At 44.0% G+C, this 27,726-nt stretch overlaps 1 long non-coding RNA gene across 1 annotated transcript; it reads left to right on the top strand.

Annotated features, from left to right (window-relative positions):
* Positions 1-401: 401 nt before the first annotated feature.
* On the top strand, positions 402-27,726 carry LOC148146712 (uncharacterized). The gene is made up of 3 exons (XR_015760508.1): positions 402-737; positions 2,344-2,677; positions 27,002-27,726. It is a non-coding gene; the product is annotated as an uncharacterized LOC148146712 (long non-coding RNA).

Here is a 27,726-nt window from a genome sequence, read left to right as displayed (position 1 = left end):
AGGCGGAGGTGGCAGAAGAAACATTCAAGGTCGCAACGCATGTCGAACTCATTAATCTGGGAGCATAAAGAGATGAAGGTGAGCCCTTTGCTGAGGACTGGATATTCATCCTCAGTGAGGGGGGGGTCTGAGGGAATAGTAAAGACATGGCAGGGCTGGGAACTAGGACCTGGGGTGGGGCTGGAGCTGGAGGTGGGGGCGGAGACAGTCACTTGATTATAGGGTCAGGAGTGACGTCACCAACGGAAGTGCCGCTCACAAAGGGGGCCTACAGCGGTGTCCATGGGGGCGGAAGTGATGTCACTTGTGACAGCGGCGGTGTTGCAGTCTGGTTCTCGGTGAGTGATGTCACTGGTGACATCGTTGATGGAGTCATCCATGTCCAGTGAATGGTGTCTTTAGGGGCGGAAGTGGCTGCAGTGGCAACAACTGTGGGGGGTGCAAGTGACACGCAGAGTATCGCGACTGTGCCAGAGTCGGTGAATCTGGCAGCAGTGGTGGATCCTGCGGTGGTAGGGGAGGCTATCGTCTTCCCGGCAATCGTGGAGCTGATTGCCTGGGTGGCGACGATGGAGGTGGTGTGGTCAGCAATGAGGTCTGTGTAGCAGCGGGGGAGGAAGTGACATCATTGTTCACCCCAGCAGTCATGAAAGGAGCGGCAGTGTGGTTAATGGCATCTGAGCAGTTCCAGAGACCAGGGGAAGAGTCTGGAATGGTTGAGGAAACCGTGTATTGAGGTAAGTACATGAAAGTTTGTTTAACTTACGTTCTTTCATGTCCAGTATAGTGGAGAAAATCTGCTTGTTGAGCATGTGCATTCTTCTGAGGACATAAAACAGCCTCCCCTCACTGCCGTCCAATGTCCCAAAGGATCCTGGCACATCCGACAGAAATTTACCTGTACCTCCACCAATGTCATCTGCTGTATCTGTTGCATCCCATGTGGTCTCCTCTACATCAGGGAGTCAGGACACCTACTTGCAGATCGTTTCAGAGAACATCTCTGGGACACCCACACCAACCATCCCCACCGCCCCATGGCTGAATACTTCAACTCCCTCTCCCACTCCATCAAGGACATATAGGTCCTGGGCCTCCTCCATCGCCATATCTGATGCCTGGAGGAAGAACGCCTCATATTCCACCTTAGGACTCTGCGACCACACGGGATCAATGTGGATTTCAACAGTTTCCTCATTTCTCCTACCCCACATTATCCCAGTCCCAAGCCTCCTACTCAGCACCGCCCTCCTGATTTCGCCATTGTCTTTCCCAACTATCCTCTCCACCCTCCTCTCTGACCTATCACCTTCTCCCCCTCCTTCATCTACCTATCACATTCTCAGCTACCTTGCCCCCCAACCCCACCGTCTCCCTCCCATTTACCTCACAGGTCCCCCAGCCCACAAGCCTCATTCCTGAAGAAGGGTTTATGCCCAAAACGTTTGTGAATGTGGTGCCAAGTTATGCCAGGCTGAGAGAGACAAGACTCCTGATTAATGTCTTGTCCAAAATGTGCTCAGAGCAGCACTGGATTTCATTTAAGGCACTAAACTGACTAAATCCCACAACCTTTTGACTCTAAATTACCACCAAACTACAAATGGCCTCAAGAATAAAAGCAAATGTTCTGAAGGTAATCCTGCTTGTCACAATTGGTACAACGATATTATTATCTGCACCCTTTCAGCTGAATCTGCTATCCGCTGCATCAGGTTTAATAATCTTTCCCTGAGGTATAACACTACGATGAAAGCTTCATTATCACAAAGTGAAGAATGCAAACTGCGCAGTGGCTAGTAATGTTTACAAAGCTCTATATGATTATATTGATAGGGTAGTGGCACTTAACAAATGAGAAAAAACATCTTTAATCAGTTTTACCATTGTATCTTTTAATTTTTTAATGGGGTTTCCTTCCATATTGAATCTCTTGCCCTATCCATACATTTTGCTGAATATTCAGAATAGGCTGACAATTATATCAACTTGCCAATAAGAGTATACATTTATATGCAAAATAACAAATCCATGCAGTGATTTACACTTTTAATATAACATGAACTCTCCATGGTCTTCTCATTTCGTTTCCTATTAAAGCTCCCTCCAAGATTTTGAGTTTCATATTTGAGACCTTAATAATAATATCGTTTTGCTTTTTATGCTTTCTTTGGGTCTGATTCATGATACTTCACTTTTCTCTGCTGTTGTAATTTTCCTGTGTGCTGGGAATTGCTGTATGATCATCAATTATCATTGTTGCTGAATGATCATTTGTCATTCTCTTTTCTTCAATGTTGCTACTGACATTTTACACATTTTTAATAATCATACATTATTTAGGAACCAACTCTGAGAGAATACTGGGTCGCGTTCAGATCTGGAGCAGCTACTTGGCATGGAGAACAAGTTATGAACTTTTCCGGCTTTCTCTCAGCCTGCCACTTCATTCTGAATTGGTCAGTCTTCTTGAGTGACATTGGTTAGCTCAGCTGGCGGGATGGCTGATTTGCGATGCAGCAGTGGGGGCAACAGTGTGGATTTAATTCCTGTTCTGGCTGAGGTGACCATGAACAATTCTCCTTCACTACCTCTCCCCATACCTGATGCATGATGACCCTCAGGTGAAACCATCACTAGTGGCCTCTCTCCAATGAGGGGACAGTCCTATTGTCTGGTAAGACTTTTTTATGTTACCTTCCTGTGTTCAAGCGGCTTATTCACTGCGCCAACATGTTTTGGAGAATTTGGAAATACCGTTTTTTGTCTCCCTGTTTTGTGCACGGACTGGAATTCCCAGATTTTTCGCATGACTTAGGCTAAATGAAGGAGGCTCCAAGTGGGAGATACAACTGCAGGGGAGATTGACACAAATTACTGAATTTGGCTGCAAGAATGTATTTTGCTCACAAAATGATCTTCCTCTGTGGGATCATTCCCCAGGCAAGAGGTTTGTACCTAGTGATTATCTAAACAAACCACAAGAGCTCAATAAAGCAATCCAATCCGAGAGAGTGCAGAAGAGATTCCCAAGAATGGTTTCAGGAATGAGAGACTTCAGTTGTGAGGATAGATTGAAGAGGTTGGGACTGTTCTCTTTGGAGAGAAGGCTGAGAGGAGGTTTGATAGAGGTTTTTAAAACTGTGAGCAGCATGGATTGGTAGGGTAGATAGGGAGAAACTGTTCCCCCTCAGAAAAGAAAAACAAAATGAGGACATAGCTTTAAAGTGATATGCAAATGAAGCAAGGGTGATGTGAGAAATAACTTTTTCACTCAGTGACTTAGAGTCTGGGATGCACTACCTGGAAATGTGGTGGAGGCAGCTTCATTGAGGCATTCAACATGGCAATTGATGGTTGTTTGGATAGTTTGGTGTGCAGGCGTATGGGCAAAAGGCAGGAGACTGTCTTGTAGTAATAAAAGTGCAAAATAGTGGCTCAGTGGTTAGTACTACTGCCTCACAGCACCAGGGACCTGGGTTCATTCCAACCCCGGCCGACTGTCTGTGTGTGTTTCCTCTGTGTGCTCTGGTCCAAAGATGTGCAGGTTAGGTGGATTGGCCATGGGAAATTGCCCATAGTGTCCAGCGATGTGTAGGTTAGTTGGATTAGCTATGGGAAAGGAAGGGTGATAGGGTAGGGGAAGGTGAGGACTGGAGATCAGGGTTGAGACCGTAGTGCTGGAAAAGCAGAGCAGGTCAGGCAGCATCTGAGGAGCAGGAGAATAGACGTTTCAGGTAAGAGGCCTTCATCAGGATTGAGGCTTTTGGGCTGAGGGGGAATGGGGGCAAGGTAGCTGAGAGTGTAAGGTAGGAGGTAGGAGGTAGGGGTAATGGCAGAGTGGATAAGGTGGGGGGGGGAGTGGAAATGAGGAAACTAGTAAAGTCCACATTGATGCCATGTGGTTGGAGGGTCCCAAAACAGGGTAGGGGGGTGAGTCAGTGTGGACTTGTTCGCCCAAGTGACCTGTTTGCACAATGTAGGGATTCTCTGAATCAGTACAGATACAATAGGCTGAATTGCCTCTGGTGCTTGTAACAATTCTGAAATTTGATGAAAGTTTCCTGATTTTCTTTGCTAGAAGCAACCATATTTAACCTCCACCATCCATTGGCCAGGCATTGTGTTTGAGTGAGTCGATGTCGAATCAAATGAAATGTCTGGGAATATACTTTCATCTCAAAAATGAAGGCGTGCAGAATCTAATCCCTAATCTGTTTGCACATGGATATTCATTATCAAGTCCTTTAGCTATTGGCATCTGAGATGGATGACTTAGTCAGGCTAAGTCCAGAGAATGTCCATTTGAAAAATACATCTGTCTGCTGTCCATTTTCCCATGCCAACAGCAAGGGTTCAATTCCCACACTGGCTGAGATTACCATGGAGGAGTCTCCCTCTCAACGTCTCCCCTTGTCTGAGACATGGTGACTGTCAGGTTATGCTACACCTGTTGTCTCTCTTTAATGACAGAGCAGCCCTATGGTCCAGTATCTTAGGTGTTCCTTGTCAGTCTATGCTGATCTATTGAGTGCAACAGGTTCCAAATGATTAATTGTATTGCCCATAAGTAATAGGGGTGAGAGCAGCAATGCTTCAGGCTGTTTGTCTGAGACCTGGACATTCCTGATGAAGGGTGTGAGGCTGAAACCTCGACTCCCCTGCTCCTTGAATGCTCCCTGACCTGCTGTGCTTTTCCAGTGCCACCTTCTTTGACTCTGTGAGGTAAAAACATTTTCTGGTACCAGTTTACCTGTCAGTTCTACATTCGAAGCCACACATAGAATACTGTGTGCAGTTTTGGTCTCCTTTTTGAGGAAGGATGCTCTTGCTCTCAAGAGACTGCAGTGAAGGTTTTTCAGGCTGATTCCGGGGATGGCAGGACTGATGTATGAGAAGAGATTGACTAAGTTAGGATTGTTTCTGCTGGAGTTCAGACGTGGGATGGGGGGATATCATAAAGACTTATAAAATTCTAACAGGACTAGACAGGATGGATGCAGGGAGGATGTTCCCATTGGTGAGTGCATCCAGAACCAGGGGTCACAGTCTGAGGATTCGGAGTGGACCATATAGCCACAGGAAGTAGCCATAGAGTTGAAGAGATGTACTGCACGGAAAGATCCTTCCATCCAACTTGTCCATGCCGACCAGATATCCTAAATTAACCTTGTCCTCTTTGCCAGCACTTGGCCCATATCCCTCTAAACTTTCCTATCCATATACCCATCCAGATACCTTTTAATAGTTGCAGGTGCACCAGCCTCCACCACTTCCTCTGGCAGCTCATTCCATACAAGTAACACCCTCTGCGTGAAAATGTTGGCCCTAAGGTGTCTTTGCAATCTTTCCCCTCTCACCCTAAGCCTCTGCCCTCTAGGTGTGGAATCCTCCACCCCTGGGGAAAAGACCTTGTCTATTTAGAATCTAGAGTGTGGTGTCAGAAAAGCACAGCAGCTCAGGCAGCATCCAAGGAGCAGGAAAATCAAGCCCTTCATCAGGAATTAGCCCTTCCTGATGAAGGACTTTTGCCCAAAACATTGATTCTCCTGCTCCTCAGATGCTGCCTGACTTGCTGTGCTTTTCCAGCACCACGCTCTCAAATCTGAACTCCAGCATCTGCAGTCCTCACTTTCTCCACCTTGTCTTTTTCCACCCTATCCATGCTCATCTTCAGCCTCTGACACCCCAGGGAAAACAGCACCAGCCTCTTCAGCCTCTCCCTGTGGCTCAAACCCTTCAACCCTGGTAACCCTATCCTTGTAAATCTTTTCTGAACCCTTTCAAGTTTCACAACATCCTTCTTATAGTTGATGCCAAAACATTGAATGTATTCAAGAGGCACAAAGATATAGCACTTGGGGTGAATGGGATCAATGGTTATGGGGAGAAAGCAGGGTTAGGCTATTGAGTGATGAATGGGGGAGCAGGCTCAAAGAGCCGAATGGCCTCCTCCTGCTCCTATCATCTGTGTTTCTGTGTGTTTTATGTCAATTGATAAGGTTGTTGCCTCCTGAGGGTGGAGGATCGAAATAGGAGAAAGTGAGGATTGTAGATGCTGGAAATCAGAGTCGAGAATGTGGTGCTGGAAAAGCACAGCAGGTCAGGCAGCATTCTTTGAGGCTGATGCCCTAGTGACCTGTTAAGGTAATGCCTCTGTTGAAGATCAACCTTTTCGATGTGACATGTAGCTGAGGCCCTGTCTCTCCCTTGAGTGAATGGAAGAGACCTCATCATCCTGTATTGAAGTGCATCTTCCCCAGTAATCTGAGCAATATTTATCCCTCATCCAAAACCTGAGACTACCTTCAAGTTCCCCTCCAAGCCATTCACCAGCCTGACTTGGAAATGTTTTGCCGGATCCTTCACTGTTGCTGGGTTAAAATCCTGGTATTCCCTCCCTTAGGGCATTGTGGGACTTCAATGGTTTAAGAGGGCAGCTCACCATCACCTTCTCAAGTGCAATTGGGGATGGGCAATAAATGTTGGCTCAGCCAAAGACACCCATGTCCCACAAGTGAATGAATTTTTAAAAATCCGAGATCATCACATTGTCTTTCCTGAGGCTTTGCTGGCTCATCTGGTCGCTGCTAAAGATATCAAGGAGGAGGCAGTGACTGGGAAACTGGCTGACACGCTGATGCCCAGTGTAAAGAAACTAGTAGCTTAAGAACCCAATCTGCTGTAATGGCAAGTGCACCCAATTTCTATGCCATCTTATTCTTGAAAAGAGCAGCAGCTGAAACAGCTATTGAGACCTTTGAAAAGCTAACAAGGCATTCAAACGTCTGTTTCTAGTCTTCCTCTTGAAATGGTCCTGAGCTGATTGGAGTTCAGTATGGAAGATCATCACAGTAGAGAGAAGATTTTCATTTTAACAAGTGCTAATCAACACTTGTTCAACCTTGCATTATTGACTGGGGAAAGTTTAAGCGAGATGTGCGAAGGCAGTTTTTAACGCAGAGAATGGTAGGAGTCTGGAACACCACAGCCGGGAGAGTTGGTGGAAGCAGGCACATTGGAGACATTTAAGAGGCATCTGGATGGTCACATGAATAGGGAGAGAATAGAGGGATATGGACCGAATAAGGCCAGAAGGGTTTTTTTAGTTTAGTAAGGGCATGATCATTGGTACAGACCTGGAGGGCCAAAGGGCCTGTTCCTGTGCTGTATTTCTCATTTGTTCCTTTGACAATGCCATACTGGTAATCATTGATGGTGGAATTATACCGAACCCCTACAGTGTGGAAGCAGGCCATTAGGCCCATTAGGCCCATACCATCCCTCCGAAGTGTATTCTGTCTAGACCCACGCTCTACCCTATCCCTACATTTCCCACGGCCAATCCACCTAACCTACACATCCCTGGACACTACGAGGAATTTAGCCTGGCCACTCCATCTAACCTGCATATCCTTGGACTGTGGGAGGAAACCCACGCAGACACGGCGAGAATGTGCAAACTCCACACAGACAGTTGTCGCGGCTGGAATCGAACCCAGGTCCCTGGTGCTGTAAGGCAGCAGTGCTAACCACTGAGCCACTCTGCTGCCCCCTTTATTGATGTTGAGGCCCATTCTGTGCCTTTGCCACAGAGCTGTGTGATTAGAATCAGGCTTTGAGATTAGGGCCAGGAACTATTTAGGTTTAAGATAACCCCAGGTTGTGCATGTTAGGTCCCATCGTGGCATTGAGTGGAACAGAATAGAATAGAATAGCCTTTATAATCATGTGCACTCAAATAAGGAAAGAATGAAATAAAAGGTCTAGCATTGGGAATAGTTTCCTGCATTTCACTTGCACTGGTCTACAGGAGTTAATCAGTTCCATGACACGTGACCTTGCAACTTAACCATTGAAGCCTTAATTTTGTTGATATCAAAATATTTAGTGAGTTCAAAGTGAAAATCCTCCCTCGGTAAATTAACCAACAATTTCTTTCTATGACAACCACTTATTTCAAGGGATTGTAGTTTTTCTGATAGCTGAATATTTATAGGTTCTGTAATGTTGGGAAGATTTACAACATGGCAGTAAGTGTAGGAGTGGAGAATGATTCTATTTCTCGCTGCTCTTGTTTAATGAGGAACACACAGTTCTTAAACACCTACGCGTTCCTTTCCAAAATGCAGAATCAGCATTTACTATAGTATCCATCAGTGTAAAATATGATAATTTTAATTCATTTTGTACCATGGCTATGCTTAGTCAAGTCAGTCTAAAACATCACAGCAAAGGAACTGGATCGTGTAACCACTCGAGGATTGGTTTTGGGCTCGAGACTTGGAATGAAATTCATGGACAGATGGCTATAAATTTTAACTGAAGATTGACTATTAATCCAGTTGCTCATCAATTCAAACACACAACAGAACAGTCTTCCTAATTTATCACAATTGCATCGAGTTTACCATGCAGAAAATTGACATCCAGCTCAAATAATCTGTGTGTTTGTCCTCTACCCTAAATCCAATTGAAGATTTCAAAATGCAGGTTGCATTGATGAGCAGTGCACATTTGGGTTCACCACTGAGATTAGTTTGAAGATAGTTAAAGTTGGGAATAACTTGAGATATCAGTTGGGGAAATGCTGTCCACAGTCCCCAGGAAGGCAAACAAAAGCAGAGATTGCTGGAGAAACTCAGCAGAACTGGCAGCATCTGTGGAGTGAAAACAGAGTTAATGTTTCACATTCCGTGACACTTCCTCTGGTACCGAAGAAAACGTTAACTCGATTTCTCTCTGTTTCTCCAGCGTTCTCTGTTTTTATTCTTTCAGATTTCCAGCATCCACAGTACCTCGTTTTGTTTTCTGAATAGAGACACATTAGGAAGACATGCAGTCGGCAAGTAGGATTGACCAGGCTAAACACTGGGGGGGATCTGGTGTTTGGAAACAATGGGAGAAGATATGGGTGTGACCTTTGGGAGGAGGGGGAAATGGGGTCCAAATGAATCAGTGAGAAATGGAATTGGGAATTAGGGTTCTCCTAAAAGGTGACACATATATGAATGTGTTCTCATTCTGGAGGAGATCAGCAAAAAATGTTTTGTTCTTTGGCCTTCAGTGGGTAGGATGTTGGGTCTATGGTTAGCACCTGGGTTTGATTCCAGCCTCAGGCGACTGTCTGTGTGGGGTCTGTACATTCTCTCCATGTCTCTGTGGGTTTCCACCCACAGTCCAAAGATGTTCGGGGATCTGTAGGCTGGATGGATGAGCCATGGGAAATGCAGGGCCACATGGATAGGGTAGAGTCGGTAGGTGGGTCTAGTTGGGATGCTCTTTGGAGAGTTAGTGTGGACGAGATGGGCTTCTCTGTTTCATGTAGGATAAAGGTAAGTTTATTTATAATTGCATGGTGGCTCAGTGGTTAGCACTGCTGCCTCACAGCACCAGGGACCCGGGTTTGATTCCAGCCTCGGACAACTGTCTGTGTGGAGTTTGCACATTTTCCTGTGTCTGCATGGGTTTCCTCCCATAGTCCAAAGATGTACAGGTCAGGTGAATTGGCCATACTAAATTGCCTATAGTGTTCAGAGATGTGTGGGCTATGTGCATTAGTCAGGGGAAATGTAGAGTAATAGGGTAGGGGAATGGGTCTTTGTGGGTTACTCTTCAGAGGGTCAGTGTGGACTTGTTGGGTCAAATGGCCTGTTTCCACACTTTTGGGATTCTATGATTGATTGTCCTTGTGTTGAGATCCAAATGTAGGTGACAGCTAGGTTATTCAGGCACACACCATTTAGTGCTGGGCGTCAGCAGAAAAGGAACAATTCCCTTCTGTAACAGTTCACCAACAACTGAGATAGGACAGATGGTATCTAGATCTGTCTCTTTTTATTGGAAAGGGGCTTCTTCTCTCCAATCTCTGGTGCAATTTGTTGTTTTGTTAAATTTGTACAATTATGTTTTGAGCTTTCTCCCTTTGTTCTTTATTTTACTTGCAGATCTTTGGTTAAGACCGATCAGGTCCCTGTGATTTGTCTATTCTCGTTAGGGGTAGGTCCTTTCAGTACTCTTTACTGCCACTTCCATACATGTGGTAAAAACAATGACTGCAGATGCTGGAAACCAGATTCTGGATTAGTGGTGCTGGAAGAGCACAGCAGTTCAGGCACCATCCGAGGAGCTTCCATACATGTCTCTGCCGATTCTACTGTTTTACTTCCCCTTTAAACATCTAAATGAATGTATCTGTTTAACATCTCTGCATCCTATCACTCTTGATTGCAAGCTTATTTCCTTTAACTCATTATAGTTTTACCTTGACACTAATCTTTTATAGAGACATAGAGTCATAGAGATGTACAGCATCGACACAGACCCTTCGGTCCAACCTGTCCATGCTGACCAGATATCCCAAACCAATCTAGTCCCACCTGCCAGCACCTGGCCCATATCCCTCCAAACCCTTCCTATTCATATATCCATCCAAATGCCTCTTAAATGTTGCAATTGTACCAGCCTCCACCACATCGTCTGGCAGCTCATTCCATACACGTACCACCCTCTACGTGAAAAAGTTGCCCCTTAGATCTCTTTTATATCTTTCCCTTCTCACCCTAAACCTATGCCCTCTAGTTCTGGACTCCCCGACCCCAGGGAAAAGACTTTGCCTATTTATCCTATCCATGCTCCTCATGATTTTGTAAACCTCTGTAAGGTTACCCCTCAGCCTCTGACGCTCCAGAGAAAACAGCCCCAACCTGTTCAGCCTTTTCCTGTAGCTCAGATCCTCCAACCCTGGCAACATCCTTGTGAATCTTTTCTGAACCCTTTCAAGTTTCACAACATCTTTCCGATAGGAAGGAGACCAGAATTGCACACAATATTCCAACAGTGGCCTAACCAATGTCCTGTACAGCCGCAACATGACCTCCCAACTCCTGTACTCAATATTCTGACCAATAAAGGAAAGCATACCAGACGCCTTCTTCACTATCCTATCTACCTGCAACTCCACTTTCAGGGAGCTATGAACCTGCACTCCAAGGTCTCTTTGTTCAGCAACACTCCCTAGGACCTTACCATTAAGTGTATAAGTCCTGCTAAGATTTGCTTTCCCAAAATGCAGCACCTCGCTTTTATCTGAATTAAATTCCATCTGCCACTTCTCAGCCCATTGACCCATCTGGTCCAAATCCTGTTGTAATATGAGATAACCCTCTTCGCTGTCCACTACACCTCCAAGTTTGGTGTCATCTGCAAACTTACTAACTGTACCTCTTATGCTCACATCCAAGTCATTTATGTAAATGACAAAAAGTAGAGGACCCAGCACCGATCCTTGTGGCACTCCACTGGTCACAGGCCTCCAGTCTGAAAAACAACCCTCCACCACGTTATGAGACATGATTTCCCATGCACAAAGCCATGTTGACTATCCTTAATCAGTCCTTGCCTTTCCAAATACATGTACATCCTGTCCCTCAGGATTCACTCCAACAACTTGCCCACCACCGAGGTCAGACTCACTGGTCTATAGTTCCCTGGCTTGTCTCTACCGCCCTTCTTAAACAGTGGCACCACGTTTGCCAACCTCCAGTTGTCCGCATTAAACTCCATTTGCCACCTCTCAGCACAGCTCTGCAGCTTATTTATGTCTCTCTGTAACCTACAACATCCTTCGTCACTATCCACAACTCCACCGACCTTAGTGTCGTCTGCAGATTTATTAACCCATCCTTCTACGCCCTCATCCAGGTCGTTTATAAAAATGACGAACAGCCGTGGACACAAAACCGACCCTTGCGGTACACCACTGGTAACTGGACTCCAGGATGAACATTTCCCATCAACCACCACCCTCTGTCTTCTTTCAGCAAGCCAATTACTGATCCAAACTGCTAAATCTCCCACAATCCCATTTCTCCGCATTTTGTACAATAGCCTACTGTGGGGAATTTATCGAACGCCTTGCTGAAATCCATATACACCACATCAACCGGTTTACTTTCATCTACCTGTTTGGTCACCTTCTCAAAGAACTCAATAAGGTTTGTGAGGCATGACCTACCCTTCACAAAACCATGCTGACTATCCTTAATCAAATTATTCTTTTCTAGATGATTATAAATCCTCTCTCTTATAACCTTTTCCATCACTTTACCAACAACTGAAGTAAGGCTCACTGGTCTATAATTACCAGGGTTGCCTCTGTTCCCCTTCTTGAACAGGGGAACCACATTTGCTATTGTCCAGTCTTCTGGCACTATTCCTGTCGACAATGACGATTTAAAGATCAATGCCAAAGGCTCGGCAATCTCCTCCCTGGCTTCCCAGAGGATCCTAGGATAAATACCATCCGGCCCAGGGGACTTATCTATTTTCACACTCAGACGGCAAGGTACTGTAGGGAATGGATGGTGGGCTCCAACAGACACAAGGTGGGGTCCAGAAAGGAGGCACACCCACAGACAGCCCCCCACACTCCCACACACACACCAACCCACACACTCACCCACATACACACATGCACACACAGCTGGCCCACACATCCGTACACACACCACACCCCCCCATATACACACACCCACACCAGCTCCCTCACACACCTACAAACACCCCCCACATACACACACAACCACACACAGCCCCCCACACACCCTCACACATACACCTATACACACAACCCCACATACACACATACTCATACACAGTCCCCCACACACCCACACACACACCCTCACACAGACCCTCACAGGCATAGCCCCCATATATCCACACACACACATCACAAACAGCTCCCTCCACACACACACCCACATGCACACCCACACACATACACCCACACGCAGCCCTCTGCACACCCACACACCCACTCTCACACACACACACACCCTCATGCACACCCACACACATACACCCACACGCAGCCGCCTGCACACCCACACACCCACTCTCTCACACACACACAGAATCCCATACACCCACACACACATCCCCACATACACACACCCTCCCACCCCCACAAAACCTCACATACACCCCCCCACATACACATCCACACACAGCCTCCCATACATCCACACACATACACCCTCACTCCCCCACAGATATTCCCCCATCCACACACACACGCGCAAACACACACATACAAACAGACCCATGCAGATATACACAAACACACATACGCAAACACACAAACACCCATAAATACATAGACACACCTTTCAGTATGCAGTAGACAAATGTATTTTAATGTTGACATGTTTCAGTCAAATTTTCTTTCTTATGCCTTTTATTTCACCTGGATCAAAAAGGTGCATATGTTTATTCGATAAGGAAACTATTCCAAATGCTGCACAAAAGACAACTTTTATTCCAAAAATACATTTTAATCATCAAATTTATAAAGGTACATGACATGACTGTTCGAAGTTGACCATGTGTAATGTCCAAGCTGCTCAGCAACCTTTCCGTCAAGAATGTGAAATTTCTGTTGGTAGTGTTTTGAGCCCTGGGTGAAAATGCATAAATATTTCAACACCATTTCTTTTAATCTTTCCAACAGTTAATTGTTTAAAGTTGAAGACTCTGTATTGTGTTAGAAATTCTAATTTGATTGTCGCTGCAGTGAATTTCTCTGTACCGCATTTGGGAAATGCCTTAGCAGTATATCTTTCACAATGAACTGGGCAAGGTCTATATTCAGTTTACAATGAGGAGGACAGGTATAAACTACTGCTGCAGAAGATTGTGTATTTTTCAGTGTGTATTCCAACATTTACTTCATTGGAGAAAGAACCATCACCCATATGTTCTGATTAGGAATCTTATTATTGTGTGGATTCAGAAAGAATTCCTCGACACACCAGAAGAGTGCTGTGGGCTATTGACGATCAAACTGTTCCCTGTGAGGGTGACATATTCCTGCTCCCCCAAGAACATTCTTGAGGCTGGAGACTGGTAGCTCGATTGTTTGGTTTTTACCCAGTTTGCTAACTGAGATCATAACCTTAAAAATCGCTGTTGGGACAAATGGTTAGCCAACACAATCTGGTGTCCACTTCTTTCAATCAAATACTTTCTGTCAAAGAATCTGCATGGTAATACAAACCTTTCTCTGTCTTCATCCATTTTTGAATAGGAATGCAGGTGGCTCAGTTCACTCACTGATCGTTTTGAAGGCGCTGATCAAAGTCAATTGTACAGAGCTTCTGAATAGCCATGTAACCTTTTGCAAGTGATTGTATCTGACTTTACTACACTAACGTGTGTCAAAGCCTGTTCCAATGAGACAATCTGGTAACCAAGCAACATATCTTGGGGAAATAACGTCAAATTTACATTTGCACTTGTTTTATTTGTGCTGTTTCCATCTCTGACCTGTTGTCAACTTGCATTGCTTCACAACTGATCTTGTCTAAATCAAAACCCGTTGAGCAAAAGTCTTGCAAAAACAGCAGTTGTGTATAAAAAGTAAAAGACTTAACTAAGAGGATCTTATAGTTTAGGCTCTATGGAATATTTGATCCCCATTCATGAATAGACTACTGTTCTACAACTTTCCAAAGCAGAACAATGTTCCTTGAAATTGTTTTCATTTCTAGTTGTGTGTGGATCAGTATTTCAGTGTAAAAGGAGAAGTGATGGCCTAATGATATTATCAATGCGCTATTACGTTAGCACCTTAAGTAAAGGTCGGAGGACCCGGGTTTGAATCCTGTTGCGACAAATGGTGGAATTTGAATCTACTGTAAAGAATAATTTGGAATTAGGAGTCTGATGGTGACTACTGTTGATTGTCAGACAAACCCTATTTGGTTCACCACAGCACTTCAGGGAAGGAAATTGATGTCCTTTCCAGTTCTGGCCTACACCCAACTCCAGACCCAAGACAATATGGTTGACTCTCAACAGCCCTCTAGGTGTTTGGGGATGGGCAATAAACGCTGGCCTGGCCAGTAACACCATAGTCCATGAATGAATAAACAAAAACCCTTATCATGACAGCTAAAGACATCAGCTTCCACCAGGAGTGATTCAGAGGAGATAGTTTATTAGAACATAGAACATAGAACATTACAGCACAGAACAGGGCCGTCTGCCCTCGATGTTGTGCCACCCTGTCATACTAATCTGAAGCCCATCTAACCTACACTATTCCATCCGTCCATATGCCTGTCCGATGACTATTTAAATGCACTTAAACTTGGCGAATCTACTACCATTGCAGGCAAAGCATTCCATACCCTTACTACTCTCTGAGTAAAGAAACTACCTCTGACATCTGTCTTATACCTATCTCCCCTCACTTTAAAGTTGTGTCCCCTCGTGTTTGCCATCCCCATACTTGGAAAAAGGCTCTCCCTGTCCACCCTATCTAACCCTCTGATTATCTTGTATGTCTCTATCAAGTCACCTCTCAACCTTCTTCTCTCTAACGAGAACAGCCTCAAGGCCCTCAGCCTTTCCTCGTTAAACATTGCCCCCCCATACCAGGCAACATCCTAGTAAATCTCCTCTGCACCCTTTCCAAAGCTTCCACATCCTTCTTATAATGCGGTGACCAGAACTGTACACAATACTCCAAGTGTGGCCGTACCAGAGCTTTGTACAGCTGCAGCATAACCTCCTGGTTCTGGAACTCAATCCGTCTATTAATAAAGGCCAAAACACTGTATGCCTTCTTAACAACCCTGTCAATCTGGGTGGCAACTTTCAGGGATCTGTGTACACGGACACCGAGATCTCTCTGCTCATCTGCACTCCCAAGAATCTTACCATTAGCCCAGTACTTTGCATTCCAATTCTCCATCCAAAATGTATCACCTCACACTTGTCCACATTAAACTCCATTTGCCACCTCCCAGCCCAGCTCTGCATCCTATCTATGTCTCTTTGCAACCTACTACATCCTCCGTCACTATCCACATCTCCACCGACCTGAGTGTCGTCCGTAAATATACTAACCCACCCTTCTAAGCCCTCATCCAGGTCATTTCTAAAAATGATGTACAGCAGTGGACCCAACACCGACCCTTGTGGTACGCCGCTAGTAACTGGACACCAAGATGAACATGTTCCATCAAATACAACCCTCTGTTTCCTTTCAGCAAGCCAATTACTGATCCAAACTGCTATGTCTCCCACAATCCCATTCCTCCACATTTTATATAATAGCCTACTGTGGGTAACCTTATCGAACGCCTTGCTAAAATCAATATACACCACATCAACCGGTTTACTCTCATCTACCTGTTTGGTCACTTTGTCAAAAAACTCAATAAGATTCGTTAGGCACGACCTCCCCTTCACAAAACCGTGCTGACTGTCCCTGATCAGATTATTCTTTACTAGAAGGTTATAAATCCTATCTCTTATAACCTTTTCCAACACTTTACCAACAATTGAAGTGAGACTCACTGGTCTGTAATTACCAGTTTTGAACAAGGGAACCACATTTGCTATCCTCCTGTCCTCAGGCACTATTCCTGTAGACAATGATGATTTGAAGATCAATGCCAAAGGCTCGGCAATCTCTTCCCTTGCTTCCCAGAGGATCCTAGGATAGATCCCATCTGGCTCAGGGGACTTATCTATTTTCACACTCTGCAGTATTTCTAATACCTCTTCCTTGTGAACCTCAATCTCTTCTAGTCTAGATGCAAGTATCTCTGTATCTTCCTCACCAACATTTTCTTTTTCTGTAGTGAACACTGTCAAAAAATATTTATTTAGTGCTTTCCCTATCTCCTCTGACTCCACACACAACTTCCCACTATTATCCTTGATTAGCCCTAATTTAACTCTCGTCATTCTTTTATTCCTGACATACCTATGGAAAGCCTTAGGGTTAACCCTGATCCTATCCGCCAACAGCTTCTCATGTCTCCTCCTGGCTCTTCTGAGATCTCTTTTTAGGTCTTTCCTGACTTCCTTGTAACCCTCAAGCGCCCTAACAGAGTTTTCACATTTTGTCCTAACATAAGCCTAACATAGACCACGGCTCATGTGTTCTATACCTTCCTCCCTACCTGACAGGTACATACTTATCTAGGACACACAGGAGCTTTTCCTTGAATAAGCTCCACATTTTTAATGTGCTCATCCCCTGCAGTTTCCTTCCCCATTCTACGCTTCCTAAATCTTTCCTAATTGCATCGTAATTTCCCTTCCCCCAGCTGTAACTCTTGCACGGTGGAGTACACCTATCCCTTTCCATCACTAAAGTAAACCTGACAGAACTGTGATCGCCGTCTCCAAAGTGCAACCGCGCAAATATAAACTGTTCTACTTACCCTTTCCAGAAGTCCTTTGCTCGCTCCTCCCTCGCTGGCCTGAAGGTAAGAAGTTTAAATATACCTACCGCCTTCCCGACAATCACCTCGCACCAACATCACCTCTTCCCGGCTCCCGCCTCTCGCTGCTCTGAAGTTCCATTTCCAATATTTCCCTCTATTATATCCTAAGGTTGATGCAGACTTTCTTTTGGTTTGCATTTATTTTGCTCACCAGTCCTCAGGCAAGGTTTTTCGTTGATTCTACACTAAAACATTTCACTTCCCAGACTAAACATTACACTTCTACATCCATCATAAAGTTAGATCATTGCAACAATATTGATACAATAAAATCTGTGCATTGTTTGAATGTTTACAGTTGTTTTCATTGTGTTTCTGTTGAAAGTGCAACATGGGAAGGCACATTTGTCAGGGTAATTCCTCTCTGGACCCCAATGGGTTTTGTAATGGCAGACCAACTGACTTTATCTTGGAAGGTTTTGTGGTCAATCAGCCATTGTCCCTTTGTGACGGCAATTTCTCCTCCTTGTGCTTGGGTACAAGGATCAAAGATGACACTAAATACAACCTGCAATACCTGCGGATGCTGGAAATCGGAAACAAAAACAGAATTTGTTGGGAAAACAAAAACAGAATTTGTTGGTCTGGCAACATCTGTGGAGAGCATTCAGAGTTAACGTTTCTGGTCCGGTGACCCTGATGGTAGTTAGGAAATGGTTGGGTTTTATGCAGAAGGTAATTTGGGCCAGGGGATAAGGAGTAAACAATAAATGGGGATCGTGGGCAGAGGATGATGAGAAACTGGGCAGCAGTGCAGCTCAGGGCCAGTGTGAAGTGAAGTTGTTGGAGATAGAGGTTGATCTCCACCTCTCATTTACTCCCCAGACTGACCTTTAATCACTCCTTTACCTGTCCAATTGTTTTTCTCTCCTTTTGGGCTCTATCTCCACATATCTTTTACTCTCCCCCCTTCCCCCAACTTATCTTTGATATAAATATCAACTTTTTCCTAACTAACATCATTTTGAGGTAGGGTTACTAGACCTGCAACATTAACTCTGATTTCTGTCCACAGATGCTGCTGGACCTGCTGAGCTTTTCTAGCAATTTCTGTTTTTGTTTCTGATTCCCAGCATCCATAGTTCTTTCATGCTTTTATTGTCTATCTCTCAGGAGAAGGTGTTGGTGGTGACTTGCCTTTTAAAACTGCTGCCGTCCATTTATTGTGGGTCGTCCCACAATACCATTCAGGAGAGATTTCCAAGATTTTGACCCAATGACAATGAAAGAACAGTGATACATTTGCAGAAATTCACCAACATTCATTAGACAGCACACATGACTACTACCATCTAGAAGGAAAGGGTAGCAATTACATGGGGATATGAGAAAGACTTGGCAGAATGGCTTAGGGAGAACACAAAGGCATTTTACACTTATGTGAGGAATAAGGGAATGGTCAAAGAAAGAGTAGGGCCGATCAGGGATAGCATAGGGAACTTGTGTGTGGAGTCTGAGGAGGTAGGGGAAGCCCTAAATGAGTTTTTTGCTTCTGTCTTTACGAAAGAAACAAACCTTGTAGTGAATGAAACCTTTGAAGAGCAGGTGTGCATGCTGGAATGGATAGAGATAGAAGAAGCTGATGTGCTGAAATTTTGTCAAACATTAAGATTGACAAGTCGCCAGGCCCGGACCAGATTTGTCCTCGGCTGCTTTGGGAAATGAGAAATGCAATTGCTTCACCACTTGCGAAGATCTTTTCATCCTCGCTCTCCACTAGAGTCGTACTTGAGGACTGGAGAGAGGCAAATGTAATTCCTCTCTTCAAGAAAGGAAATAGAGAAATCCCCAGCAATTACAGACCAGTAAGTCTCACGTCTGTCGTCTGCAAGGTGTTAGAAAGGATTCTGAGGGATAGGATTTATGACCATCGGGAAGAGCATGGCTTGATTAAATGCAGTCAATACGGCTTTGTGAGGGGCAGGTCATGCCTCACAAACCTTATCGAGTTCTTTGAGGATGTGACTAGAAAGGTTGATGAGGGTCGAGCTGTGGATGTGGTGTATACGGACTTCAGCAAGGCATTTGATAAGGTTCCCCATGGTAGGCTCATTCAGAAGGTCAGGAGGAATGGGATACAGGGGAACTTAGCTGTCTGGATACAGAATTGGCTGGCCAACAGAAGACAGCGAGTGGTAGTAGAAGGAAAATATTCTGCCTGGAAGTCTGTGGTGAGTGGTGTTCCACAGGGCTCTGTCCTTGGGCCTCTACTGTTTGTAATTTTTATTAATGACTTGGATGAGGGGATTAAAGGATGGGTCAGCAAGATTGCAGACGACATAAAGGTTGGAGGTGTCGTTAACAGTATAGAGGGCTGTTGTAGGCTGCAGCGGGACATTGACAGGATGCAGAGATGGGCTGAGAGGTGGCAGATGGAGTTCAACCTGGATAAATGCGAGATGATGCATTTTGGAAGGTCGAATTTGAAAGCTGAGTACAGGAATAAGGATAGAATTCTTGGCAGTGTGGAGGAACAGAGGGATCTTGGTGTGCAGGCACATAGATCCCTTAAAATGGCCACCCAAGTGGACAGGGTTGTTAAGAAAGCATATGGTGTTTTGGCTTTCATTAATAGGGGGATTGAGTTTAAGAGTCGTGAGATCTTGTTGCAGCTCTATAAAACTTTGGTTAGACCGCACTTGGAATACTGCGTCCAGTTCTGGTCGTCCTATTATAAGAAAGATGTGGATGCTTTGGAGGCGGTTCAGATGAGGTTTACCAGGATGCTGCCTGGAGTGGAGGGCTTATTTTATGAGGAGAGGTTGACTGAGCTCGGACTTTTTTCATTGGAGAAAAGGAGAAGAAGAGGGGACCTAATTGAGGTATACAAGATAATGAGAGGCATAGATAGAGTCGATAGCCAGAAACTATTTCCCAGGGCAGAAATGACTAACACGAGGGGTCATAGTTTTAAGCTGGTTGGAGGAAAGTATAGAGGGGATGTCAGAGGCGGGTTCTTTACATGGAGAGTTGTGAGAGCATGGAATGTGTTGCCAGCAGCAGTTGTGGGGGCAGGAACATTGGGGACATTTAAGAGACTCCTGGACATGCATATGGTCACAGAAATTTTAGGGTGCGTACATGAGAATCGATGGTCGGCACAACATCGTGGGCTGAAGGGCCTGTTCTGTGCTGTACTGTTCTATATTCTATATTCTACCACCACCTACAAGTTCCTTTCCAAGCCACTCACCATCCTAACGTGGAATTATATTGCTGTCATTTGGTATTTAAGAGCCAACTACATTGCTTTGGATTTAGAGTTACATGCAGTCCAGATCAGGTGATTTCATTCCTTCAGGCATATTAGCGAACCAGATAAGTTTTTATATCATGGTTTCATAGTCACCGTAAATGAAACTATCTCATTTGTTTTTAATTTCAGGTTTTGTTTAGGAAGAAAAAGCAGACATTTTGATGGGATTTGAATCAATGTTTCTACTGTGTCAGGTTGGGGTTCCAGGTTACTGACTTAGCAACATTACCACAGTGCCACATCCTATCACCCCTGTTAGTAGAAGAGCCACTGGGGGAGTAGCAGATGTTGAATAACCACCTGATGGCAGTAATGTTCCAGGGAATCCTGAATGACTAAGCTAACAGAGCTCTATGCCTTGGGTTGGAGAATTTAAGAGGCTTTTAAAAGTTAACAGCAAATAGGAAAATGGCATTCCCTCCCGTTAGGGAATCGAGTGAAAATCGAGGAGATCCAGGTGGGAAAGTAATTAAAAGCAATCGAGGCAGAATTTCTGACTTCAAAGATCAAAGTTTGAAATGTGGGAACATAGAGGTCTATTGTGAAGAACTTGGGACGCTGTTAAGTTGTGTAAGCAAAGATTTGAAATATTATTTCAGTTCTGGTGTCCCCGATATAAGAAGGAAGTTGTGAGGCTTGAAAGGGTTCTGAAAAGATTTATAAGGATGTTGTTGGGGTTGGAGGGTTTATAGGGAAAGGCTGAATAGGCTGGGCCTAATTTCCCTGGAGTGTTGGAGGCTGAGGGGTGACCTTATAGAGGTTTATAAAATCATGAGGGGCAAAGTCTTTTCCCCAGGGTGGGGAATCCAAAACTAGAGGGTATAGGTTTCCAGTGAGAGGGGAAAGATTGAAAAGGGACCTAAGGGGCAACATTTTCATGCAGAGGATGGTGCAGAGGAAGTGGTGGAGGCTAGTACAATTATAACATTTAAAAGGTGTTTGGATGGGTATATGAATAGGAAGGGTATAGGGGGATATGCGCCAAGTGTTGGAAATGGCATGAGATTAATTTAGGATATCTGGTCAACATGGACTGAAGGGTCTGTTTCCATGCGGTACATCTCTGTGACTCTGTAAATAATCCTATTATGCTAAATAAATTATCTATAGCCTTCCAGAATGGCACGCAGAACTGCAATCCTCAATGCTGCTGGACTGCTCTAGTCAGTCTTGTATAATAATTCTATTCTTAGGTAAGAAGAATGCTTTCAAAGGGTAAACAATCAAATTATATATTTCTTAACAGATGCTGGCTTGACCATTGTTTATTACCGAGAGTGGGGTACTGGAAAAGCACAGTAGGTCAGGCAGCATCCAAGGAGCAGAATTCTCCTGCCCCTCGGATGCTGCCTCACCTACTGTGCTTTTCCAGTAACCCACTCACAACTCTGATCTCCAACATCTGCACTCCTCACTTTCTCCATCAGTTATTACCCATCTATAATTGCCCCAGATAATAGTGAAGAATTGATCATATTTCTGTTGGTCCGTAATCACATTGTAAGGAAAGCAGTAAAGGATATTTGTGAACTAGATGGCATTCCTCCACCCTCCTCCCTCCCTCAACTCACCCTGTTCCCCTCAATTGTTTGACTGTTAACAGTTGGTTGTTAATTCTACATTTTAATCATCTGCTGCAGTGGGATATAAACCGAGGTTCCTGGACATTACTTGGGTCTGGATTAATACTTTCGTGACAATACCATGAGGTCACTGCCTCCCCTCCATCATGATGTGCTGGTCAATAAAAGATGTCTAATTCAGAAGGTTTTGAAGTGGAATGGAATTTTACAGCACTCGTAACTTTTGCATTACAAATTAGTGAAGGTAATATCTCATTTAACATAAACTAGATAGCTCCCTCAGTTAATTAGCTGAGTTTGGAATGCAGACAAATTGTTCAGTTGCATCCTGTGATTTCTCGACATCAGTAAGAAAGAACGATTTGCATTTATATAGCCCCTTTTACACCCTCAGGATTTCCTAACTCATTTTACAGTCAATTAGTTACTTTTGAGATGCAGTCATTGTTATAATGTAGAAAACACATCAGCCAAAATACCCTTTGCAGCCACAACAATGCAATAACGATCTGTAGTCTGTTTTTCTGATGTCGACTGCAGGGTAAGCATCGCCTGGGCGAACTCCTCTGCTCTTCATGTCACGGAGATTTTTTTGCATCCAGCTGAGAAAGCAGACAGGCCTTGTCTCACGCATAACACATCGCCTTCCTTGTACTATTTTTGTTCTCAAGTCTCTGTAGTGGGACTCAGGCACACACACACTTCAGACTCAAAGGCCCACATACCAGCCCTGCAAGACTTGATCACACCTGTTTTGATGTTGAAGCCTGCAAACAACAAAGACTTCCTTTTCTGGCTGAGTACCTTGCAATAACTATAAGTACACTCTTGAGAGTCACACTTTGTGATTATATTGCAATCTAAACATTTGAAATTTTGCATTAAGTTCTTGAGAGTCACTGGATTTAGTTGAAGTGTGTGCCTTACCTGGTTTTCATATAATTATATTTTTGGGCATTCAAAAATGCAAATTATATCAGGGTAAAGAAGTGAGATTCAGACTATAGAATGACCTATATCGTTTAAAAGATATTACATGAATAAGAAGTGTTTGGAGAGATATGAGCCAAGCGCAGGCAGATGGGATTATTTAGGTTTGTGATTATGTTCAGTTGGACAGAAGAATCTGTTTCCATGCCGTGTGACTATTGACTCTATATTTTTAATCACAAGGTCATAGAATTGCTATAGCTCAGAAGGAGGTACTGAAGCCATTGTGCTTGCAATAGATCTTCAAATCATCATCATTACCTCAACCAGTAACATCAACTAGGACTGTTAGTCTTTGACATTGTCCTAGTCCATTGTCCCAAATCATTCTTTTCATTAAGAATCCAGATTTATTAATAAATAATCTTTAATGAGCAGGAAGGGTGATGACAATGTTATAAATCAAAGGGATTTGATTCATAGCTTTGTTTTCAAGACTTGAACATGCATTTGATTAACAAAGAGTCTACGAGAGCTATAGTTTCTGATGGTATCATTTCGGAATGATAATATTTTGGTTTCATGGTTAATTTTGGTACACCATGTAAACTAATCCCAAACCCAAAACATAATATGCCATATCATTAAATGAATTACTTGACTGTAAAGGTTCTATACATTGAAAGAAAAATTCAGTAACAGTAAGCATAACATTTAGACTTGTAGAGAATGATGTTAAAATAGCATCTCCCAGCTGTGCTGTTTGCTAGTTCATGCAAAACCTGACAGTGCTGCTGTCTTGACTTGCCCACAGACTGAAATAATTTACTCTCTGGGAATGGTGTGATAGAGACACGGTGAGACAACAAAAACTACAATTTGACATGAAATACAGCAGCAGTGAGCTGTTTAGTAAAACATGAGGAAATCCTGGGGATCCGACAGGAATGTCTGAGAGGGAAACAGTAACAATTGTGATGAGTCATCTCCATTTTACAAGCTATGGATGCTTTGATCGATTTGTGAAATTGGTCTTTTTATTCCTTATGAACCAGTTTGACTGGAAACATTACGGCAGTGTACTTAGCAATTATTGTGCCAATCTTACATTTTATTGGCTCAAACAGAAGGATGATAGCACAGTGATATTGGGCTCAGTTTTTGAGGACCTTTACAAACGGCAAGTCAGAGTTAATTCTGGCAGTTTAAAGATATGCAGGCTAGGTGGATTGGTCAAGGTAAATTGCCCATAGTGTCCATGGATGTGTAGGCTAGTGTGTTAGCCATAGGAAATGCAGAGTTACAGGGATAGGGTCAGGGATGGGTCTGGGTTGGATGCTCTGTGGGTTCGATGGGCCAAATGGCCTGTTTCCACACTGTGGATACCAATTCCCAATTTCCTGATGCTGCCAGTGGTCTCTAGCACAGGAATAGAGTGTGATTAGTGAACCTGCACTCCTTACCCGGCCAGCTTCATTACAGGGAGAGGCACCTCCAATACCTCCACCATTTGTGAAGACATTTGCAAGCTCCCCCAGGGCTCATGGACCCTTAGAGTTGAGGTCTGTTTATACAGAGTGAACATTCTGAAAGGGCTAACTTTGGAGACTGAATCAAGCTCCACCCAATCTGATGACATCATGCAGATTTGGCTGAGGAAAAGGCAGAACAGTTTTGGCCTATATAAAGTAATGCATCTGGAGGGATTAACTTTCATGACACATTGGCTCCATCAACTCTCCTAACGCAGTCACACAGTCTGTGGGAGGAGACAAGGAATTTCTGCTCTAGCTTTTAGAGGGAGCAGATACATTTGTAGCAACTCCCTAAGAGCCGAGATATTCTGCCTAGTCAAAGGTCCTCTTAATTATTTTGATCATACAATCAATCTTGTTGTCTGAGTTAAAAATCACACAACACCAGGTTATAGTCCACCAGGTTTAATTGGAAGCACTAGCTTTTGGAGCGCTGCTTTTGGAACAGTGTCTCTTCTGTAGATACTTGTCTACCACCAATCACTTTAGGCCCAAATAAAAGCCAAGACAATGCAGGATTGGTAGTAGTGATCTCCAACTTACTCTGCCATTCACTAATATCCAATTATTCCACCATCCCACCTCACCCTGATAAATTTTCACCCCACTTCCTTATACTTTTGATAGTGACCTTGTAAATCTCCTCAGGATCTTATATGTTTTCATTACATCACCTCTGACTTTTCTAAGCTCCAGAGAATACAGGCCCAGCTGTTCCTCATGAGGCAATCCACTCATTCCAGGGTCAGTAGATTGAAGCTGGAAGTGCACAGCAGGTCAGACAGTATCTGAGGAGCAGGAAAGGTTTGGGCCCAAAACGTTGACTTACTTGCTCCTCGGATGCTGTCTGACCTGCTGTGCACTTCCAGCTTCACATATATTAACCCAGACTTCCAGCATCTGAAGTCCTTACTGTCTCCTCCCACTCATTCCAGGGATTAGTCACGTAAACCTTCTCTGAACTGCATCCTTCTGCCAATATGGTGACCAGTACTGTACACAGGACTACAGGTCTCAGCAGTGTGCTGTGTGACTGAAGCATAGCCTCCTTACTTTTCCATTCAACTCCCCTTGCAACAAAACAAACCATTCCGTTAGTTTTCTCGATTGCTTGCTGTACCTAGATACCAACCTTCTGCAACTCATGCCTGGCGACACCCAGATCTCTCTGTGACTGATGTTATCAAGATGGTGGAGTAGGGCTCCCCAGCCAGTCTTGCCTGCTCCAATCACTTTTCTTTTCTTGTTGTTTTCACTTACCTCTCGTTGTGAAATCAGAAGGCATCAGCAGCAGCGAGGAACCCTAGAGCAGACATGAGTGGGCCTAGCCTGGTCTTCATGGCAATGGCCAGTGAGCTCTTACTTACTTTACACAGGACCTGACGCTGGGCTCAGTGGCTGCTACATCAATGTAGGGGAGGTAGGCCCAACAGTGAAAGAATGTGCCTGTGGATCACCTGCATTATGATTGTGCGGCACGGTGACGCATTAGTTAGCACTGCTGCCTCACAGCGCTAGGAATCCAGGTTCAATTCCATCCTCAGATGACTGTCTGTGTGGAGTTTGCACATTGTCTGCATGGGTTTCCTCTGGGTGCTCCAGTTTCCTCCCATAGTACAAAGATATGCAGGCCAGGTCAATTGGCTGTGCTAAATTGCCCATAGTGTTCAGGGATGTGTAGGTTAGGGTCATCAGTCAGGGCTAAGTGTAGGGTAATAGTCAAGGGGAATGGGTCTAGATGGGATACTCTTTGGAGGGTCAGTTTAGACTTGGGCTGACGGCCTGTCCCTGCACTGTAGGGAATCTATAAATCTTAAAGTGGGTCAGGCGATGGTGAAGGAGAATTGACCCAGCAGTGAAAGATGGTGCCCGAAGAGTGGCGACTTCATTGTTGGTTAGGTCTGGTGTAGACAGTGGAGCAGGGATGGCAGCACAAGCATCATTGACGATGAGCTGGCTCAGGACTGATGGACTTTTATTAAACTATAACTATCCACATTCAGTTCTTCTATAATGGAATGGGCATGTCCTTGTACAACCCGCTTGGGATATAAATCGTGCCTTAGAAACTGCACTTAAAGTGTTGGTACTGCCAATGCACATTCGTGCTTTAGAAACAGTGTCCCCAATTCATCAATCGCGTTACAGCAAATTCACGTTAAGGAAATGTGCGTTATAGCAGAACGATCTGTAGTTCTTTTCTTATTCTCAAAACTGCTCAAAATGGTGTAGCATCGTGATGACTATGGCAAATATTTTGATTCTTTCTCACTGTTTTTCTCACTGTTAAGTACACATGACAATAAAATCACTTTTAAAAAAATCAATCAAAAAACTGAACTCAGTAACTTCTCACCATTTAGATAATATGCATCCTTCTTATTCTTTCAGTGTGATGTGACTGCTTGACAGAGCTCACCAGGTGAACCTGAAGTCAAAGAAGAAACAAAAATTACAAGATGCCCAAAGCCAAGCATATAGGCCGTGAATTGACAGAAAAACAGTTTTCAAAATGCAAGGTGCTGCATTTTGGGAAGGCGAATCTTAGCAGGACTTATACACTTAATGTTAAGGTCCGAGGGAATGTTGCTGAACAATGAGACCTTGCAGTGCCTGACCTGCTGTGCTTTTCCAGCAACACACTCTCAACATCCTGTAAGCAGACAATTCAAGCTCCCCATCAATAAAGTCCATGTGTTGAACACACTGTTGTGTTGCACTTTCAAAACAGTCCCACCTCCAGGGACTAGGGATCTGAACTGCTTTGATTCCCACATTTGCTTCTGTGTCGTTGAAATATTTTGACTTGAAATGCTTTGCTGTGTTGATTTGACTCAATAGTGCAAAGACATGTTTTGACATGGCTGACCATGATATGATGTTTTTGTGCTTTACTGAATGTGACATTATTCAGCAGGCTGCCTGCAGCTCTTAGTAAATTGCTCCTCCATGCATTGTTGCTGCTGATTAAGTGTTGCCAGGAATTTGGAGTGTTTAGTGCACTTTAATGCGTTGTAATTTGGTCTGTTAAAGCAATTGTACTATTTAATAATTGAAACAAAATTGGAAAATGCTGTCATGAAACTTTAATTTTTAATTTCTTTTTTTCACGGGAT

This window comes from Chiloscyllium plagiosum, unplaced genomic scaffold, assembly GCF_037043375.1.
Source record: "Chiloscyllium plagiosum isolate Xiang-an unplaced genomic scaffold, Cpla_swu_hap1 HiC_scaffold_19, whole genome shotgun sequence".
Taxonomy (NCBI): domain Eukaryota; kingdom Metazoa; phylum Chordata; class Chondrichthyes; order Orectolobiformes; family Hemiscylliidae; genus Chiloscyllium; species Chiloscyllium plagiosum.
The sequence above is the reverse complement of the archived record's forward strand: the minus strand, read 5'-3'. Positions and strand labels throughout refer to the sequence as shown.